The sequence below is a fragment of the Sitodiplosis mosellana genome, unplaced genomic scaffold (assembly GCF_009176505.1).
Source record: "Sitodiplosis mosellana isolate CC-2019 unplaced genomic scaffold, AAFC_SMos_1.0 Smas_scaffold_6165, whole genome shotgun sequence".
NCBI lineage: Eukaryota > Metazoa > Arthropoda > Insecta > Diptera > Cecidomyiidae > Sitodiplosis > Sitodiplosis mosellana.
In genome coordinates, this window is record NW_022601406.1 from 2,350,081 (window position 1) to 2,363,667 (window position 13,587).

At 36.1% G+C, this 13,587-nt stretch overlaps 1 protein-coding gene across 16 annotated transcripts in view; it reads right to left on the minus strand.

The window, feature by feature from the left end:
* The window catches only part of LOC129574874 (homeobox protein prospero), a 144,314-nt gene that overhangs the window by 74,221 nt on the left and 56,506 nt on the right, over positions 1-13,587 (minus strand). For 6 of the 16 annotated variants that reach the window (XM_055457424.1, XM_055457417.1, XM_055457426.1 and 3 more), the window contains exons 1-2: positions 8,857-9,442; positions 1,932-1,992 (exon numbers count right to left, since the gene is read on the minus strand). The gene's annotated coding sequence lies outside the window, so the exon portion shown is untranslated. Of the gene's footprint in view, positions 1-1,931; positions 1,993-5,195; positions 6,033-8,856; positions 9,443-13,587 lie in introns of those variants that run through there. The other 10 variants (XM_055457428.1, XM_055457425.1, XM_055457418.1 and 7 more) reach the window with 5 other exon arrangements.

Here is a 13,587-nt window from a genome sequence, read left to right on the forward strand (position 1 = left end):
GGAAGAGAGAGAGAGAGAAAGAGGAGAAGGGACTACGAATGAAAAAGGCAAAGCACTAAACTCGAGGCGACAACATACAAACTGATCAAAAAAGATTTGGCTGATTTTTTTTTTCGTTTCACCGTTAAATGTGATTGCGTTTGTATCATCTAATTGAAAGCAATCAATACTGAATACACGATTTATTTTGAGTAATTATAACTCAAAAAGAGACTAGTAAAAAGAGCACGAAAGTTTTTTTCAGTTCATTCCTTTCTCGGTTGGTTTCGATCGTTTGAAATGATTTTGGATTTAACGCAACGCCCATTTTATGCCATTGTAAACTAATGTTTAAAGAATGTTCCGTTTCTCTCTCTCTCTCTCTCTCTCTCTCTCTCGTCTCTAGTTTTCCAATTTCACATGAAGACAACATGTTTAAATGGTGTGATTTGCTTGTTCTTATTGGAAAACGGTTCCGCGTTGACATCGTCGTCGTCGCTCGTGATTCGAACCATTTACATTGATTTTTTTTTATGGTAAAATTAAGTATTAGTTTCACGATAATCTCAACATATATCATTCAAAATGTTGAAAGGTATACATGCGTTGTTGTTGTTAATTCGGTTTTAAATTTTGCTTGGCAATATCAATGTGTAGCATGGGTGCACACACATAATCAATGAAATTCAATATCGCACACGCCGCCCGATATTCCATGTCTCTTTCACTATCTTCTTGACTTGTGAAATGCCACATTCGGTTTTATCTATTTCAAATGCGAAATTATTCTTTGCATTCTTAGTTTTGACAGTGCGCGCTTCGCGGTATTGTTGTCGATTTGGAATAATACCCATTGAGAATAGGGAGGAAAAAAGGGACAACAAAATGATGGTTTGAAGACGGTGAAATAACCGGATTGGATATGTAATCATTTTTTTTTCTGCGAACACCGTACCTGTCAATTGCCATGCACATTAAAGAAACTTTTTTTTTCCTGTTTTCTGTTGTTCTCTCCCTCTTTCTCGTGTGATATGCGCGCACGATTATTGGACAACAAAAGTATTTTCCATTGTCTAAACAATAAACATGTGCTGCATTATGCATGCCATGCTGAAATAACACTTGCAAATCAACATCACAAATAGAGAGAGAGAGAGAGAAAGAGCGAATGAAATCCAAACTACGCATTACGATAATACACACGCTTCAGAGCGCGAAATGTCATAATCAAGCACCTTGGAATAAAAGAGTCTTGTAGTTGATTGCAAAAATTGCACGACGATTTGCTTGGCAAATTGAACGACTTTTTGTTATGTCTTTTTACTTGCGCCTTTTGTTTTACCCAGCCTTACAGAAATTTCAATCCAATTGAGTTTTTATCACTCGTTTAAACTGACAATTTAATGCGCACTCGCATCGATTTGCATTTATCGAATGAAAAATTGACTGATTCATAAATTGATTTATTTAAAATACCGTCAATTATTGTGATTCACTCACAGCGTTTCAATCGTACCATACTGAATGATTCACACACATTGATTCATTATTATTTAACGAGGTGTTTTATATATTTAGTATTGAGCGAAGCCCATGGAATCGCGATTAAATTTGAATTCGGAAAGGAAATTGTTTGAGGGAAGTATAACAAACGAAACGGAGTTTAATTTTACAAATGAAATGAAGAAATTGCGAATATTTTTTGCTTTTGAACAATTCGTAGCTGTGTTAGAGTACACGTACAACAATGCATTTTAAATCGCCAAATCGAAGAAATTCCGCTCGAAAAATGACACAATAAAAAGAATGAAAAATGATTTTAAACAAATGGATAAAAAGTCAAACTTAAAAGCTAACAATGATTTTAACCCAAAAATATATTCCAAAGTAAGTCAACGAAATGAGTTAAATTTTTTTACAATGAATTTTATAAGAAAATGTGTTTAAATTACCTGACAAGAGTACGAATAGCGCTACCGGTGAAAAACAAATTTATGATGTGTATGGTGTTTTCTGCAATCGAACAAAAAGAAAGGCACAGTTAGATAAGGATTTTTGTTTGGTTCACGATTTTTTTTTCTGTTCTCGGATATTTGTTACAATAGAACATTGTTCTGCGATCGTTAAATAAGAGACACAAAAAAAAGAAGAAAACGTAAACCGATTATTGGAGATAATTCAATCGAAATAAGTCGGTCGATGAATTCTCCGCCCATAAAATACAAGAGAGAAGTACATGTTACAAGTTTAAGCACTAGCTGATGTTCGAAACGTAAAAAAAAACAACAACATCCGAATAATTAGTCGGTGGGAAAAAAAGAGAACGAGAAGAATACTTGATGTTCACATTGATAGTGTTCGGTTAATGCTCATTTCAAATTGATAACTGATAATTTCTTTTTTTTTTCGTCTCTCATTCCAATTTAGTAATTAGTCGCATTTGGATTGTTAAATGAATATAGCCGAATACAAAAAAAAATCGACTTAATGTATAATGCATGCATGCGTTCCATGGAAAAGACACAACCCAAATGTTCAACACAATAGACGAAATACAAAAAAGCCGAAATGAATTTCGTGGAAATGAATTCTCCGAACCGGATTTCAATTGTCTTTTCAAAATATTTTCCTCCTTTTTGGAATCCTCAATACATAATTAAACGATTCATCTTTGACAATTTCACTTGATTTATCGTGCATATATCATTTTCGATATATCGCCAATGGTAATAATACACATCGAGGCTCTGCGTTGTCGTCAAGGTGTGTGTGTGTGTGTGTGAATTTCTCCATGTCTCACAAAATAACATTCAACCACCCGGCAGCAGGGGAGGGCCGAATTTGAGAAATTCGACCGAGATTCGAAACCGGCCTTTTGTTTTGTTAACAATTTTCATTTATTGTCGATAATAGTTTCAATTTCCTCACAATAAATTAGCCCATCGTCAGAACAATTACCGAAAACTGAAGCAACAGGTCACATTTTCCAACCAGAAAATCGAAAAGACACATTTCCGAATTGGTATACCGTCGGGGTGTGCATAACACAACAATCGTGTTTAAATGCTCTGTTTCGTTGTTCGAGGGGAGAGAGTGAGTTGAATTGATTGAATTTCAACCAAAAATCACTTGTGGAATAAACACACTGAAACAGTAGAATAAAATAGATAATGAAAAAAAAAAAAATTGTAGACAAAACAATGGAGTTGCTTCAATGTGACCTTTTACATTCGAATAAAAATGGCCCGTTTTCAGCCCTTTTTTGGTAATTGAAAAGACAAAGCATTCTCGCTAGTTTTGTCAATGAACAAATACGAACACGTTTCATTTAGCTTATCGGATTTTTTTTTCCGTTCTGGGGGGAAATCTTTTTCTCATGAATTTTTGACCTTTTTTTTCATTCAATCATTTCTCATGATCTGTTCAATGCAAATGACTTCCAAACTTATCAAAACCATTTCATTTTCAACGGTTCATTTTAATGAGTTTCGCTCGGAAATGTTTTCAATCGACAATAAAAACGTGTTTTTATAATTTATCTCACTCAAATTATTAAGGACTTTATCAATTGTCTCTGTATTATTTTTCGTCGAAAAAAGAAACAATTGTCTGCGTAAAAAGTGGGCGGACTTGACACATTAAATTCTTTATCTTGAAACGTACGACTCATGATAAAAAGTAACCGTTGAGCTGAACTTTTCGTTGGATTTAGTCGGTCTTATCTTACATACGCCCATTTCTTATGAATATTTTCATTAAAACGTATGTCTGTTTTTTCTCTGTGTTTAATGGATTTTTTTTTGGAGTATGATGAAATTTGCTTTTGTTTAGATTTGCAATAGTGAAAAATACTTGAAAAAAAAGGAAAAAAAATCGAAATATTTTTGTTCGTATTTTCCATTTTGCTTTTGTATTTTTACTCATTGCGTTATTTTTCTTATCAAATACCAAGTGGCTTTTACCATAAGTACATTGGCTTGTGCATGCTCTATCTAATCAGGAGAATAGCATTCACTGGTATGTTGATACTATCTCTGTATGGAAAAAAAAAAGAAGTCGTTTTTACTTGTATGGAAAAAAGCACTTCGTTTGTTCCAAACGACACGAGTCGGCCGGTAAAAAATGAATAAAAAATTGCCATTCAGCGACATCTACGTTTGTGTAGACAAACGCACCGTGCTGTCGTTCTAATTTGACTTTCGCATTTTTGTTCGCCCGAATGTATGTGTCTATTCTGCGACTAGCTGCACTGTGTTTATGAGGATTTAAAGTACAAATTTGCGGGTTTTTTTCTTCATTCAAACACTCGACCGTTGAGCTGTTGTGTGTAAGACCATGTGTGCACATTTATCTCGCTTTACTATCAACACACACACACACATACACTTCCACTAACTATGCGGTGCATTCGTGATAAATGTAAACAAATAACCCTTTCGGGAAAAATATTTTACCTTGGGCTAGAAATATTTTCGCCACATATTTGGATGTTGGAAAATATTTGATTGCCCGAATTTTTGATCATTTCTGTTCGAAGTATTGAAATTATTTTCTTATTTGTTGTAAAGTATTTTTTGAATCAAACCAGAGAAATCGGCTCATTTTTGAAATTTTGCAAAAAAAAAAAAATTCTATGAAATTCAGTTCATTTTCTAACATGAATTTTTTTCCTTCGATTTTTTTTTCGCTTTTCATGTAAACGATTTTTTCCGTTTCTAAGCAGACAAATTAAATAATTTTTGTTTGCATATTTCAGTATTCGTATGTGTAGGTTGAAAACATCGATATTATCAAACGAGCATTTTTTTTTGTCAATTTTTAAACCAATTTGTATGAGCACAACAGTGTGATGAAGCTATCAGCGTGATGGGCTTCGGCTTTGGCCATTGATATTAATGAATTGATAGAAATGAGTAAAATTGAGCAAAATTCAAAGTCCGAACTTATCAACAAACATCAAACACCAATAAAATATCACAAATACATTGGTCACGGAGATATAATTTTTTTTCCAGATTTTTTTTTCTTCTGTAAAATTTTCAGTTCTCTGTTATTTAAGCATAAAATATATTAGGTTTTGTCGTGTTTTTTTTGTTGTTGCATTTTTTCCCTCAAATCATAACTTAAGAACTTTGTCAATTTTTCGATGTAACATGTTTCAATTGTGGAAAGAAGAGAAAAACCGTTATCATTTTATCACTGAACCAACACTTTACCTTAGACGCACAGAGTTGACTAAAAAAAAACTAACATAAGACTTCTAAATGAACGGACTAAGGAACAAAAACTACACCAACACACTAATGAAAATTAAACATCCGAAAAAATGTGTAATTGACGTAGATATTGCTGAAACTATATCACTTAATTATCAGTGGCATTCTTTGTTTCTGTTTTTCATAAATTTTCGTTTGGGCATTTTTTTTCCATTCAAACAAAATAGCTCCAGTTTGTTGTTTATTTTTCTTTTTGCGGCGATAAAAAAACGTAACTGTTTTTCTTATCACATTTCCATGATTACAGTTTTTTTTATCAATTTTTTTTCTGTATCTGTTTGTTCACTTGTTTGGAAAAAAAAACCAAAAAAATTAAACGTTGAATTATCCAAGAATGCTGATGGTATTCCAAAATTGAGCGTTTAATTTTGCAGCATAAAATGTTGTTGAATTGGAAAACTGGTGAAAATTGTTTGTATTTCTTCTGTTTTTTTTTTCGTTCAATAATAACAGCCCGGTTTATTTGCGGAAAAAATGTTTTGTGTATTTTTGTTGGGTGATTTTTTTTTCTTGTTGTTCGTCTCTAAATGTCGAATTATTTTTTCGAAACTTGTATTGAAAATTGTCGGTTGGTTGATTTTTTGTTGTTCAGTTCGGTTCGGTTTTCACGAAGAAAAACACTTGAATAAATTTCTTATAAGATCCCATTGAATAATATTCGTCGACGAATTTTATCACATCAGTTCGTCCGTGCTGTAAGAGAGTTCATTCAGATATGGTAAATTTTCCTCGACGACGACACTATATAATAAGGATAACTCCTTGCCTTGATGATATCTCATGAGAACACACCGAATACAACACACACCAGTCGGTATTTATAGAGAGAACAGAGAAAAAACGAGCAAAAACAAAAATTATATTCCCGTACGAATAAAACCGTAGTCGTCGCCGTTGCAGAAAACGAAGAACTGGTATGAGTCGGTGTTTCTACAAACTAAAGAAGACGCCACATTTACGTAAAGGGGTGGTTTTTTTGGTTTTATAACTTAAAGAAAAGTCGGTAGTGGGGTAACTTGAGACACACGACTAACACACACTGTGAGTGAGTGAACACACGGAGAACGAGAGAGAGAGAGAGTGTGTGTGTGTGTACCGGAGATAGAGGCGAGAGTGAGCGAGAGAGCGAGCGAGAAGAGAAAAACCGGAGTGGCTGCTATCGGTCAGTTTCACTTGTATTTTCTATATTTTAATATATTATGTTCCAAACATATTTTAATTATGTGTATACGTGTGTTTGTCGACTTGTGCTTGGTTTAGCCAGCCAGCCAGCCTCGATCGGATCCGTATCGTATCGCATTTATAGAAATGTATATAATATGTACGTTGTGTCCACACACTATGGACCGTCGTCGTTTCTCAGCATATTCTCACCCGCTGGTCTTCCACACACTTGGTTATATTCTATATCGTTATAAGTCCACTTAGTCTCTCCGTCGTCGTCTCCGTCGTATTCGTCGTTTTCGTCGTCGTCGTTGTCGGCGTCGTCGACGTCGTCGTCTCCGTCTCCGTTTTCGTAGTTATAGTTATATTATTTTATTATATTATATATATATAAATGTCTATGTGTAATAACGTGTTGTTGTTGTGCCTTGTGTTCTTGTTCTTTTTTTTTATAGAGAACGAGTGGTGCACACACGACGCCGCGCGAGATGTAACTGTTGTGTATGTTTGTGCAACGAACGAAAAATGTGCTATATTCCTTTTTTGTACCCGCTCGCGTCACCGAAAGATGTTGTCTAAAATATTTCAGCAATCCCGTTTGACTTTTGGCCAGCGACTGAAGAAGCCTTGAGAATTTAAAGAGTGGCGGACGACGACAAGCAATTTTACAGTTTTTCCTTATTTCTCTCACTCAGTTCGCCATCGCCGCCTGTGTCTGCCAATTGCACGAAATACGACACCGATCTCAGCGGAGACACATTGAATACTATGTGTACGGAGTGTGTGATAGAGCAAGGGGGTAAGCATGCGCAATCCCATGCAGAAGCATCTCATATCGTCTCATAAGCAATAAGCATCTACACAAAAAAGCTTAGCCTCAAAATCCTATTCCACTCCACCGCAGACTTCTACACGCTTTGAATGCTGCTGCTGCTGCTGCTGCTGCTTTGCTATCTATCTCACACGAGCGCGCTACACACAACATACATACAACATACACACGCTATGCACATACCACTCTTTCTCTCCATACACGCAACTCACATCCATCCACTCTCACTACTTTCATCGTTTGTGCCTTTGCTCAATACTTTCGATCCTTACAACGAACGGCTTGAATACCGAACAACAACATAGCGTTTATCGTCGTCGTTGTCGTCGTTTTCGTCTCCTGCATTTCCTATCCTTTCTATGCTTCCTATACTTCGATCTATCCGTCTACATTGCTCTTCTATTTCTCTATAACGCTACAGCGACTCACATCGCTTGCTGCTTATGTTCGGATTTACAAGCAAAAGATGTACAGCATGGCTCTTGCCACTTGTACTTTGAGTGCGGCGACTAGAGACACAAGTTTGTTTATTGTGTGTAATCGGCTTCTATGTCCAGTCCATCCACTCCTAATTGTTTGGCTCCTCATCGTCGTCGTCGTTTGATGCTATCCATCGCACCACCACTCTTCTTCCTCTCTGCCACTACCACACAGCAGTAAAGCTCTCCGTTCGTTCGTTCGTTCGCTTGCTCGCTCGCTCGCTACACAACTTTCACCATTTTTCCACTTTTTCCCTTTTTCTTCCTCACATACCATTTAGGTATAGCATCTCGTTGTCTTTTTTAGGACCATTGCTTCTGGTTTTTCAATCGCCTTTTTTTTGTTTTTCTACTTGCTTCGATGGCTATCTCCTAAGCGGATAGACGTAAGTGTGTGTGTGCGTGCGTGCGTGCGTACGTGCCCCTGTGTGCCTCTCTATTTCTGTGTGTGTTTTCATTATTTTCCACCCTCTTTTTTCGTGTTTGAATTTTACCATTTCTCTTGACCATCACCGCTTCCAAGTTTTCTTGCTGTGATTTTTCAGTAATCGTCATCTCTCCTCTGAAATTTGACGATTACTGGCTATACGTGCCTGGCCTTATTAGTTGATGAATTTCACTGAGCTTTTTTTCTGTTTCTTTAAATACATGCGTTCTATCACAGAAGTCCGTTACTTTTCATCAAATGGGGGAGAGAAAGAGAGAAAATCGAATCGAACAAAACTTGTTTTATAACTAAGAACAGAACGGATGCTGAAGATGTACAAAAATAAGGGGTAATATGGTGTTTTTGAACGCAACAAAACTAGTAATCTCACTTTCAATGATACAAAATAAAAGGGAAGAACAGAGTAGCAATGGTCATTTGGTATGAATGGACTGACTCTATACATGTATTCAGTCGTTGTTTTTTTCTCTCGTCATTTTGACTCGATTTTCAACGTCAACAACATTTTCCATTCTATCACCTTTTCATCATTTGTTCCTCAATTTTTCTTTTTCTTTTTGCTTAATATTTTCTCTTCTATTTCATCTGCAATCAAATTGGACAAACATTATTTTTTTTTGCTCCTTTTTTCTGCACGATTTAATTTTTCATGTTCATTTTCCATTGCGAATCACTTACCGCTAAGGACGTTGATCCGCTAAAATCCAAAAGGTAACATGCATTGTGAATTATTTTTGGTCTGTTTTTGTTTTGCAACGTAAAACCGAATCCGAAAGATCTCAAGCGATGAAATGAAAAAATATTCTAATCGAATTCGAAATGTTTGTTGTGAATTTGTGTTTTCTTTGTCTGATGGCCGTTTTTTTTTTGTTTCTTTAAAATTGAACTTTTCTCCGTTTTTTGTTTCACAACTATTGCACACGTATTTCTTTTTTTTTCCTCAATTGTTTTCGCACTTTTCAGACGTCTAGCTACATGTTCAAAGTCATTCTAATTGTTACATAGTTCGAAATGAGAAAACCCGTTTGTTTTTGCATTTTTTGTTTTGTTTTACGGTCTCTATTTCCACTTTTCTTCTATTTTTTTCTTTCTTTCTGTCGCGGTTATTGGTCAATGAACTTTCGGAAAATATTTCATATCAAAAGCACTAATTGATACACCAAACCAAATCATATTTTTTAAGTGTCTTGACATTTTTATTTTGTTTTACGTTTTGTTTTCGTCACGCGAAGTGTGTTTTCTTCTTCGTCGTCGTCGTCGTCGTCGTCGTCGTTGTCGTCGTCGTTGCCGAACGGGAGGGAGAAATGGTCGAGATCAAAAATCCTGTTTTCCAAATATACACGCCGAACGGAATTGGAAATGAAGAACGAAAGAGCCGAAAAAAAAGTGATCGAAAATGTGTCTCGCGTGCTTCGTCACTTTTGCACACAAACACACACCTAGGTCGTTTTATTTTTTTTTTGTCTTCTTCGCTTTTCTTCTCAGTTTACTGCTGAACGGAAATTTTTAAACGTTTTTTGTAACTTTTTATCTTTTGTGTATACATAGAACTTTTTTTCTTTTTCTGTTTAACAACCAACCGAATAAATTTTGCCAAAGGAAAACAATTTTTTCTTTCATTTAAATAAATAGTATTTTTTTTCTTTCTTTTTTTTGGGGGGGGGGGAGGAGGTTTAATTTGACTACATTTTTGTGGTTTTATTTTTTGTTAGGTTTTTTTTTTCGTTTGTTTTTGGTTTACTTCGTGTTTTTCGAAAGGTGTATAAAATATGTAAATATATTTTTTTTTTGACAACAATATACTTAGATTTAGGTTTTCTTTTTCTTAATTTTGTTTGTTTTCTTGAATTTGTGTGTATATTTTTTAAAGATAACAAATCGCTTTCTAGACGTAAATTTTTGTTGTTGTTGTTTGGTGCCTTAATTTGTGGTTAAATTTTTTTTTGTGTGTGACGATTTTGTTGTTGTCGTTAGTTTTGTTTGGTTTGTTTTTGTTGTGTGTGTATTGATTATATTGGCCAAAAAATGGAATTTATTTTTATTTTTATAGAAAATTTTCACTTTATTTTATTTTTTCGCATAAAGAGAATTAAAAAATAAATATAAGAAAATTATTGCCGGCATTGCGCGGCTGATGGCGATTACGCGTATCAACAATGACGCTGAAACAGCGTGACTGGAGCATCGCGACGCATTAAAAAGAAACGGACCAAATTATACTTCATGTATTGAATGGGCATTAGAATTTCGGTGTGATGAGTGCTTGCTATGCTGCCGCTGCTGCTGTGTATTGTTGGCTGTATTGCTGTGTGTTGGCTGCCGTGCTGTTGCCAATCTCTCTCGCCGCGCTTTTTTTTCTCTCATTCGGATATTTTGTGTGTTGTATGTTTCACATCTCGTCTCGCTGGTTGTTTTATTTGTTTCGCTAGTTAGGTTTCCTTGTTTCGTTGATAGCTAGTCGATATTCCATGCCTATGCAAAACAACACACATTCGGCCAAACATACATGTACATACATAAAAATTGTTCGCGTAATAAACAAACGAAGTTAAAATACACGGACGCAGATGAAAAAAAATTGTGTATTCGTGAACGCAGCGCACACACAGCAGTCAAACGCAGAAAAAAAACATTTTTTTTCGCCCGTTTCGTGTGTTGCTGTTGTTGAATTTTTTTTTTTCATTCGTTACGTTTTTCCATCATCGTCAGCTCTTTCGCTGTATTGGGAAAAACTTTGGCGATAACTTTTTTTTTCTCTATCCATCAGTGTGTTCGCCAAGCAGTTCGAGTGGTGGGGGTGTGTCCTACTACAATAGCGCTTGCGTCAAAAAAATATTCGTCCCGCCTTTCAAATTCACACAATTTTTACTCAACAAAACTAACTAAAAAGCGTTACGGAATACTCATGCACACACACACGCTCGGAAAAAAAAAGGAAAAAAACGCAAACGAGGGACACCGAAAATATATTGAACACACTGAGAGCAGCAGCAGCAGAAAAAACGAGATAAAATCCCTAAAACTGAAGTGAGATGGAAAGAGCGGAAAATTATCCATACTCTCTGTATAACCACCGTGGCCGTTTATTGTGTGAGTGGCTGCACAATGTCCGAATACTCGCGAACGAGTAAAAAAGCGACAAATCGAGAGGAAAAAAAGACGTATAACATACACATCATCTATATATCCCGGTGCGTATCGGGCCAATGTATGCACACGCTCTCTCTCTCTCTCTCTCTCTCTCTATCTTTTCACTCAATTTTCCTGTGCAAAACGATAGATTGCTGTCGCGTGCGCTTACACACATCGCGCTCTTCAATTTGCCGCTTTTCTAATTGTCTTATGTACTGTTTTAGATGGCGATTTGATGGCCAAAGTGAGCGAAAAAGAGAAAACGACACACGGAATTGTAGGAGAGAGAAAGATAAAACTGAATAGAAAAAATCAAATGGACATTTACTTGGAGATTTTCTAAGATTTTTTCTGTTTGTTCGATTGCCCATCAATCTTAGAAAGATTGATCTTGAGAAAACGGGAAACGTATTTGTAATATATTGCATATTTTTGTTTATGAAATATTTTTTCTCATAATTCTCCATACTTTTTGTCATAGCGATGCACTGCCCATACAAACGTGCCGGGGCGCGTAGTGCTCTACGTCATGTAGTTTGCATAACGTAGTTAGGGCGCGTAGTATTATCGTTGCACCGCTATGCTTTTTGTGGAACTCTCTCCCTCTTATTATTTACGATGCAAATTGAATCAAAGCGAACAAGTATTATTTTTCCTCTTTTCTTGCAATATTTTATCCGAACGTCGGTTATCGTTTGTTCCTCTCAGCTTATAACCAAAAAACTGTGCGCGAAAATTGCTCATAGCTTATGATTTAAGAGTCAAAAGACAAACCATAGCTAACTATTGCAGTAGTAGCAACAAATGTTGTTCCATACCTTCCTATGGTCTTGTGATGAACAGCTTTTTTTACTACAAAAAACTGCTTCAGCGTAAAGACAAATCAAATGGGCAAAAATAATGATGCTGGTTTAAAAATACAACCGGAAAGGTGAATATTCAAACCAGTCAGATACTATCCATTCGAAAGTAAGTCGAAATCCACACTTGAGCATGTGTTTCAGCTTATTTTCAATATGAAAATGGAAAAAAGCCCTCTGCCGAAAGTATACCATCGCTTCAATGGTGTGAGTTGGTTTTTTTTAAATCGGTTGATTTTGTTTTAAAAAAATCCAATTTTGTTTTTCCGCCCGGTGTAGATTATTTCAGTTTGCTTTCTCAAGCAGCATACGGCTTGAACATGAGCACCGATGCGAAAAAGTTACACAAAATCGCGCCAGTTTACGGTTTGATATTGAAAAAGGTAATGACCGATAAGTGCATGTTTCGAACTTAATGACTTTTGATTCAATTAGTAAACCATAATTCAACTGTAATGGATATTCTCTCGTACTCGCTCTGACTCTGGCTGTGGCTCTCTCATTCCCGCATTTCTCTGTCCACCTCACTCTCTCTCTCTGTCGTCCTCAAATATGCGTTTCTGTTCATGGTATGAGATTATATGGCGCGAGAAAACGTCTCTATATGCGACAGGACACAGACAATTTCATGATTAACGGTTATATGCCTGTTGAGAAAACGAAGACGACGATGATGACCAAATAGACAAAAAAATATACGCAAAATGCATCACTGACGACCACAACAGCAACAAACATTATACGATCGCGAATGAGAATGGTTTTAAAAAAAGGTGCATAGAGATGAGAGAATTACCATCGAGTCAGGAAATTTTGAAACCGCCGAAAATCCATCTCGTGATTGCCCGCTGCCAATATATATTACATCGAAGGGCATAGAAATAAGCATAAATAAAATAGGCGACTTTTATTTACGGGTTTATTCTCTGGCCCGATCTCTCTATCTCTCTATCTCTCTTGCTCTTGTTCCCGCTCCCACTCACTCTTTGTCGATCATCAAAAAGCGATGGTGTGTGTGTGTGTGTGTGTGTGTGTGTGTGCATTTGTATGTTATGCAAAATGTAACTTGACAAAGATTTTGAAATGCGCTTCTCTCGCAACATGTACGACCATTTTTTGGGGGGTACTCATATAAAATATGCAACAATATCGCAACGCAGATACAGAGCAGTCAAAATGCATCATTTGCATTTTCGATTCGAGTGCCATATACATAGAATACACACAACCGAAACAAACGAGCCCGCTGCTTTGGTCGTTGTTGCTGTTGCTGATTTTCTCGTATCGTTTCGTACCGTGGTGCGTATTTGTTTCATTCGATTTTCGTTGGTTGGCATTTTGGAGGAAAACTGAAAATGGATGGATGGATGGAGAGAGAGAGAGAGAGAGAGAGAGAGAGAGAGAGAGAGAGAGAGAG